We start from the raw sequence: 8,814 nt of genomic DNA on the forward strand, positions 1-8,814 counted from the left end.
CTTTAGGATAAACTTTTTCAAAATTATGTGAGAAGGAAAACAGCCTCTTTTGTTGATGGTGATGACGGCCCCTTTTTCTCGCGTCTCTTCTACTAGCACGAACTCTACCGATTATGACCGCAATGTGAAGTTTTAGTGCACCCCTCCCTCGACAATGGGTTCAGGAAAAGATAGGTTCTACTTAGCCTAAAATTTGTTCGACTTTAAGAAAAACCTTCAAGATTTAGTTATATTTTGGAAAAAATATAAAGAAATACTTGCTCAAAATGACAATTTCTTCCTCAACCATGGGCAAAAAGGATTCATGTAAGGTTCACTAAAAAGAGTTTCTCTAACACTTACATGAATAATAATAATAATAAGACTAAGACTAAGTAGTAGTAGACACAATGTTCCTTTTATGACGTAATAGCTAATAACATTTTAGCGCATGAAATTACACAAAATGGGCGAGCAATATAGGGCACAAAATTCTTTTGTTTTTCAATGTTCTCAATCAAAGGAATATGCCTCATTGATTAATGGCTTTCTTAAGGTCATGACACATGTGGCAATGCATGTATCCTCTATCTCCTTGCATCCACTCAATTTCTTTGCATCATTGCAAGCAACCATCAACACATGCAAGTAACATGTAAGTTGAGGACGAGGTCTTTCTCTGCCTCTATAAAGGACAGGCTCTCTCTCTCTCTCTCTCTCTCTCTCTCTCTCTCTCACACACACACACACACAACACTAAAGTTGCAATGGCCACCATCTCTCTCAAGTAAGGACCTATGATGTGCATGAAGGGTCAGATCTCTCTTTGTCTTGTAAAGGGCAAGGTCTCTCTCTTTGAGTAAAAGAAAACTCTCCTCCTTTATTTCACATGTGCATCATTGACGAGGTAAGCCAGGGGAGCTTCTCTCTCTAGAGCATCGAGAGGCAAAGAAAGACGAGGCTTTTTACACCCTACCTCTTTGTGTCTTAAGTCTCAATGAAGCAAAGGAGGAGGGTGAGAACAAAAGGGTAGGACTAAGGGGGAGCATAAGGGGGTGGAGAATTTGCGGTGGAGTGGCGAGTGTGAGAAAGTGCCTTTTCCTAAGGTACCTTAGGGCATCAATTAATGGCCACATTAGCATGAATCAATCAATGCATATCCCCACTCAAGGTAGCACCCCCCACTCATGATATAACAAAACATAAGCCGAGAGAAAGAAAGAAAGTTATATTGTCATCTTAAAAAAAACCCAAAGGGTCTATGAGATGAAAAATGATACATATGATCCATGACCAAACTAGGTGTCAAAACACATGAAATCAAAGAAAAACAAATTGTTTGCAAAAAGAAACAAGGGCCATGTACTACGTGAGCCCTATTTATACAATGAAATGGGCAAAGATCACCCTTCTTATGAATGGAGTATAGAGTATCAATGTCAACCTCATGTGGCGGTGTATACAACATCAAATTTGGAGTTGGTGAGTGGAGGCTCTTGCTTTCTGTTGGGATTGTGTTCTTTCTCTGATGACTCCACACATACACAATGCCGAGGGATGGTGAGGTCAACTATGGAACCCATGGACTATCTTTTATGTGCTCCTATTATCAAGGTTAGGGGTGGCACCATCGCAACCATCTGGTGAGGGCCAAAGATATAGCGAGATAAACCCTTTCATGTTCAACACTCCCCCTTGCAACATGACATCAAAGGATTAGAGAGAAAGGGGAGCAAGGGAGGGGAATGAAACAAGCTCTTTCCTTGTCATAATAAAAGTTTAAACCAACATAACATTAAAGGTATCAAATGCACCTCCACCTAAGCAAAATTGAAAATTTAATAGCTGAAAATTCAAAGACAAAGTCGCTCCCAAGCATGTCCACTTTTTTTTAAGGTTAATTGCACTAGCATCAAGCAAGGTAGCGATCTCACTCACAACATAATGTTAAAAGGTGTTTAGTTTTAGCACTCCCACTCGCAAGATATCATCAAAGGGCAAGTGAGACAAGTAAAAAGAAGGGAAGTGAGAAGATGAATTAATTTCTTTCATAATAATAGGCCAAAATGATTTCTTACAAAGACATCAAATCCCCTCTAGTAACAAAATCTCAACTGAAGACCTCTCCATTAAAACTCAATTGAAGACCCCTCCAATAAAACTCAACTCAAGAACTCTCCATTAAAACCTACTATATATATTGCTATACTGACCCAAAGACACACAACCCCTCTAAAAAAGTGGGGCACAAGTGAAGAATAAAACTATTCTTTTCAAAAGAAGTCATATTCACACTTTACGTGCTTATTATTTCTCAAGTCACTATCGACATCTCAATCTATTAACACACCAAATTACTTTTCACATCTAACTCTATTAACACGTCAAATTACTTTTCACATTTTTATTCATAATTTGTCAATGTGGGCAAAGAAGAGGATCAAGTATTGGCAACATTGCCCCACCTTCTTCCATGATCTTTTACATCTGTAAAAGTCATGAAACTTTGAATTCCCCTCCTTTTTTTTATAGGGTATCCTATGAGATGGTAGGGTCATTTATTTCCCATAGCACAAATCCTAAAGCATTCTCTCTCTCTCTCTCTCTCTCTCTCTCTCTCTCTCTCTCTCTCTCTCTCTCTGTGGACAATTTGCACTACCTTTCTATCACCCAAGTGTGGTAGATCGACTAATGGAATTTCCCTTGGGATGACATGAACATCTCTCCGTCAATTGGGTGTATAACCCTCTAAGTCGACGTAAAGCGACTCTCTCTCTCTCTCTCTCTCTCTCTCTCTCTCTCTCACACACACACACACACACACACACACACATACACACATCGATATGCATATGCATAGCCCTATGATGAATTACATTGATGTCCACTTTTTGAGGAGGCTTGATAGGCATGTTTCCTAGCCAAAGGAATTAAAAGATTACAGTGTTTACCTTTCTATCACCCAAGTGTGGTAGATCGACTAGTGGAATTTCCCTTGGGATGAGGTTCAAGTCTCTCCGTCGATTGGGTGTATAACCCTCTAAGTCGACGTAAAGCGACTCTCTCTCTCTCTCTCTCTCTCTCTCTCTCTCTCTCTCTCTCTCTCTCACACACACACACACACACACACACACACACATACACACCGATATGCATATGCATAGCCCTATGATGAATTACATTGATGTCCACCTTTTGAGGAGGCTTGATAGGCATGTTTCTTAGCCAAAGGAATTAAAAGATTACAGTGTTTACCTTTGGACCAACAACATGTCTCATTCATCTACCTAATGGAAAATACTATTCTCACAAGGGCATGATCCTTTAAAAAAATGTTCTTTAGTAAGGGCACTTAAAACATGTAGACTATAAAAGCATCCCTTGGCAAAGATCGGTGTGGGTAAATCCCTACAGACATTAGAAGCACAAAAATTAGTATGCAAAAGCACATGTGCCTTGGTCTTGAAGTGCATAAATTTTACATCATATCATATAGTTAAACTTGGGTACACAAGTTTTAAATTCAACTACGCCCTTTCCCATTGCTCCATCAAAAGTTATTCCACAAGCTCTAGAAAATAGTTTCTCCCTTGCGTCCATACTATATTACCCACCCCCACTAGCATTTACATTGGAGTCGTGTTTTGTGTTTACTCACAAACTTTAATTCCCCTTGGGAATAACTAGCACTTATGTTTATCCCTCAAAGGTTTCCCTAGTCATACACACATAACAAGAAAATATTACTTAAGTCGCATTACTAAAATGCATACCCTATGTTATTGGATTCAACGTGTGGACATGACAACGACACTCCATATCTCGATTAGGTTTATGCACCTCCCTTAAAATTTGAATCTTTTCAAAATTTTCCTCTAGTATACATGATTTGGCTATCTCTTTTTTCCCTTAACACTTTGGGCATACGATCACATTGTCTTATAAATTCAATTACTCGCCTCCTATAATGGAAGTAAGACTTGTGTGGTGAGGTACAAGAAGGTTTATGTATCCTTACACAATTCTCAAGACTCTCTTACAATTAGTGCTTTTGTTTTCTTGGACCAACAAAAGCTCCCAATTAATAGCTCAAAAACACTATAGTGTATCTTCACAAATTATCATTGCCTTTTATACTTTCCAATCCAGCAACCACATGATAGTGACTTGTCTATGCATCTATTTAAGGAATTTGCATCATAACACTCATTCAAAAGACATATAATGTTTTTTTTCTTTAGGGGTTCCTTTTGACAATTATAGCATGACTAGGCATCACTTATTTATATTTGAGACTTTATGAACAATAGAAAGGGCCAAGAAAAGAGTGTTGAATGAGAACTTTTCTATTTTTTTAAAGAATACTATGTTGACACATCATTTTTTCAACATGGCCATCTAAAACATTTGGTAGCATTTTCAATGGTGAGTGAATCAAATTCTATATAAAAAGGGTGGTATAGTAAAGCTAAACTTAAAGGGTCCAAAATAGCATTTGCTAGCTATCTCTTTAAGCCCAAATCTTGTCGAATCACAACACACCAAAAAACAATAGTTTGGAATAAATGAAGTATGTTAACATAGTCTTCAAGATAGCACCAATAAGTCTTGGCCCAAAAGTCTTTACCTTATATAATAAATGAAGTATGTTAACATAGTTTTCAAGATAGCCACCAATAAGTCTTGGCCCAAAAGTATTTACCTTATTTTAATACATGAAGTGTTAACATAGTTTTCAAGATAGCCACCAATAAGTCTTGGCCCAAAAGTATTTACCTTATTTTAATACATGAAGTATGTTAACATAGATTTCAAGATAGCCATCAAATAAGCCTTGGCCAAAAGTCTTTACCTTATGTAATTTTAACTTAGTCCTCCAATCATGGGGAAATTTATGGGTAGGACACAAATTCCTCTAATGAACTTTGTGATTTCCCCCTTGTATGACACATCTTTCACTTCTTGGCCTAATTCTTAAACACTCTCATGATTATAGACCTTATAGTGAAGGAAAGTAGCATTATAACCAAGTATACTAACAATTCTACACCTCATTGAACACCTCTTTCACGCTTGTCAATGTAGCAAGGTCAAATGTAACATTGGTTGTAATGAGAGGAGAGAAATTTAGGTGTGTGTTTAACCCATACTAGTGGGCTGACTCATGCTTCGCACGTCTCCACAAACCTCCAAATTTAAATTCTACCCCAACCTCCTCAAACCTCCACCTCTTCTTCCCGAACTGCCAAATTTTTTACCAGATTACAGCTTTGTGAAACTCTTCCTTTATATAATATAGAGAAGAGATGCACTTTGGGTGTAAAGGTGCCTAAATGGCCATTAAGTTGTATAAAAAGGGATGCACTTGGGGTCTTTTGATCAATTGAAGGAAACACAAATAGTCTCTTTCATTTTGATTTACTCTAGTCTTGTTGATTGTTGAAATATACAAGTGAATAGGGTGTGTGTGGGAACAAGCCCTTGGTTAGAGGCTGTAAAAGAGGAGATGTAATTGTGAAAGAACCTATGAAAAGGTGAGAAGAATCTACTGGGAGAGAATAAAGGGTAGCATGAGAGAATTTAGGAGTGTGGAGTTATTCTGGGAGATATTTAGGGAAAAGAGAAGAGGTGGAGAGAATCAGGCAAGAGGTGGAGATATTCTTGGAGTGAATCATGGAGAAATTAATGGGATTTGATGCTTGATGTAAACTCTATAAATTGAGGCATAGCCCTAATGAGAATTTGCTGGTTTTTGAGTATCCATGCCTACATTAATCTATTTGCTAATTATTCACTAATTACATCTTAATCATTTGCTAATCACTTTGTTAATGATGTTGATTCTAGTGTATGATCCACCATAGCTCATCATTATGCTCAAATTTCAACATGGTATCAGAGCCATGCCTAGAATCAATTAGGTTTATGAGCCCAGTAGTTAATTAATTAGGATTAGTATGTAATTAGCAAAAAATCAAATTTTTAGTGAGTTTTTCACTTTCCCCTTCACCCCCAGCTAGTGGAGGATCTCTAGCACCTTGCACACATAAAATTAGGGCACAAGCTTCTAACACAAGCTAGCCAACATCCTTGGCTGCAAGCTCAGCAAGACGGCGCAGCAAACCGCCAACGGACGAAGCAGAAATTAACGATTTGGCCGGCGCGCTTTTTCTAAAGGAAGACAGAATTGAGTTTCATCAAGTCTACAGTGAGATCCAAGCACTTCATCAAATCTGCAGGTGACTTTGGTAAAACAGAGATTAAGCTTTCAATATTTGGTCAAATCTTGTGTTTCCTGGCTTAATCCTCTACTAGACTCGTTGCTATTGATGCCTTTGAAAGCATTTGAGCTCATTTGAAGTGGAAGGCACCAGATCTGGGCTCCCCGCATACTTTGTTTTCTGCACACAAAACAGAGTATTAATTTGCTAATCAGTGATTCATCAATGCTAATCACTGTACTTTGGTGCAATTGAGGGTTCAAATTAACCATTAGGTATCTGATACAGATCCCTAAAGCTTCAGATTGCAAATCGGAGTTGGTTTGATACTCCAACCATCCCGTACAAATTGGTTACCCTTAATTTAATGTAATTTCTGGTGATTTTATGCTGATAAAATTGTTGTAATCATCTATTAAACACCAGATTGAGTTGTAATCATCTATTAAACACCAGATTGAGTTGTAAAAGGGTAGACACTGCCCTTGAATCTTGAAATTGGATCAAGAGGTAAGACCCCCTTCACATCACCATGAGTTCAGCACAGGAAATAGCCAAATTTAATGGGGAACAGTTTTATACATGGCAGACAAAAACCATGTATTTGCTGATGAGGAAAAATCTGTGGGGATTAGTTGAAGGGAGAGATGAATGCCCAGAGAGAGGGAAAAATGAGTGGAAGAGCAGGAATGAAAAAGCATTAGGACTTATTGCACTCAGTTTAAATGATGAAATCATTCATCATATCACAGGGATACAGTGGGCAAAAGATGCATGAGATGAACTCAATAAATTATTTGGTACACAAGCAAAAAATTCCAAGATAAATCTGTTAATGCAATTCTACAAACTGGACATGAAGGAAAGTGAACCTTTAATCACACACTTGAACAAATATAAAAGCATTAAGCAACAGCTGGCCTATTGGCAAAAAGGTAGAAGATGATGAAGCATTAGCTGTACTTCTGAAGAGTGTGGGCAAAGGAGATTATGAAAACATTGTAGCAACACTAAAGAATGTACCTGAATTGAAGATACACGAGATAGAAGCAGCTCTACTAGAGCAAGAGAGCAGAGGCAAAGAGAAGAAAGGGCTCGACTCAACAGCAGGAGAGGAAAAAGCATTCTTCACCCGAGGAGGATTCTCTCGAGGACGAGGACGAGGAAGAGGCAGAGTAGGAGGGAGGACCTTCACTTGCCACAAATGTGGAAAGCCAGGACACATGGCGAGAGACTACTACTACAGCAAACCCAGTGAAGAAGGAACGACATCGGCAAACTTCATGGAGGCTCCAAAGGAAGTGGAGTCGGATCATCTTTTCTGAGAGAGAGAGAGAGAGACCCCACAACCCAATGTAACCTGCCCCAATAAAGTTAAACCACCTCTGAGCCACCGATGATGTAGGCCACGTGGTAGATGTATGTGTGAGCACTTTAGTCAAGGTCGCGGGCACTTATAGTAGCCTTGGACACATTGAGAGAGAGAGAGAGTGTCAAGGACTATGGAGTTTAGGGACTTGAGGCACTGGTCGCGGGCTATCAAGTAAGAGGGAAACTTGATACAGGGTCCAGGTGTTCTAGGATTATTCACTTGAGGGGAGGTGTTGAAATATACAAGTGAATAGGGTGTGTGTGGGAACAAGCCCTTGGTTAGAGGGGAGGTGTTGAAATATACAAGTGAATAGGGTGTGTGTGGGAACAAGCCCTTGGTTAGAGGCTGCAAAAGAGGAGATGTAATTGTGAAAGAACCGGTTAGAGGGGAGGTGTTGAAATATACAAGTGAATAGGGTGTGTGTGGGAACAAGCCCTTGGTTAGAGGCTGTAAAAGAGGAGATGTAATTGTGAAAGAACCTGTGAAAAGGTGAGAAGAATCTACTGGGAGAAAATAAAGGGTAGCATGAGAGAATTTAGGAGTGTGGAGTTATTCTGGGAGATATTCAGGGAAAAGAGAAGAGGAGAGAATCAGGCAAGAGGTGGAGATATTCTGGGAGTGAATCATGGAGAAATTAATGGGATTTGATGCTTGATGTACACTCTATAAATTGAGGCATAGCCCTAATGAGAATTTGCTGGTTTTTGAGTATCCATGCCTACATTAATCTATTTGCTAATTATTCACTAATTACATCTTAATCATTTGCTAATCACTTTGTTAATGATGTTGATTCTAGTGTATGATCCACCATAGCTCATCATTATGCTCAAATTTCAACATTGATGTCATTAGTGTTTTGCTCACATTAGTGTTCTATGCTTCATCTAGTTGTCGTTGGGCACTTAAGTATGCTACATATATAGCTAAAATTTTAGCATGCCCGATGGGACGGGGGGGACCCCTCCCCACACATTTCCTTCAAGCAACTCCCCCTCTCTATATGTCCTTTTACTTTCCCTTTTTTTTCGTATTCTTTCTTGGTTCTATGCGTAGGGGTTATTTTGTCATTGTTGTTTCCTGCTTCCTATTTTGCACACCTACAAGTACCCACTTGTCACCTTTCCATTCGACTCCTTACCTGCCCCTATCTTTGTCATCTCACTCCTTACCCCTAACTTGTTGTTTTCACGCTCTATTCTATGTCCACACAATCTGTTTGTTTCCACTTTGATACTCAAT

The sequence above is a fragment of the Cibotium barometz genome, chromosome 18, assembly GCF_041138505.1.
Source record: "Cibotium barometz isolate CiBa-2024 chromosome 18, ASM4113850v1, whole genome shotgun sequence".
NCBI lineage: Eukaryota > Viridiplantae > Streptophyta > Polypodiopsida > Cyatheales > Cibotiaceae > Cibotium > Cibotium barometz.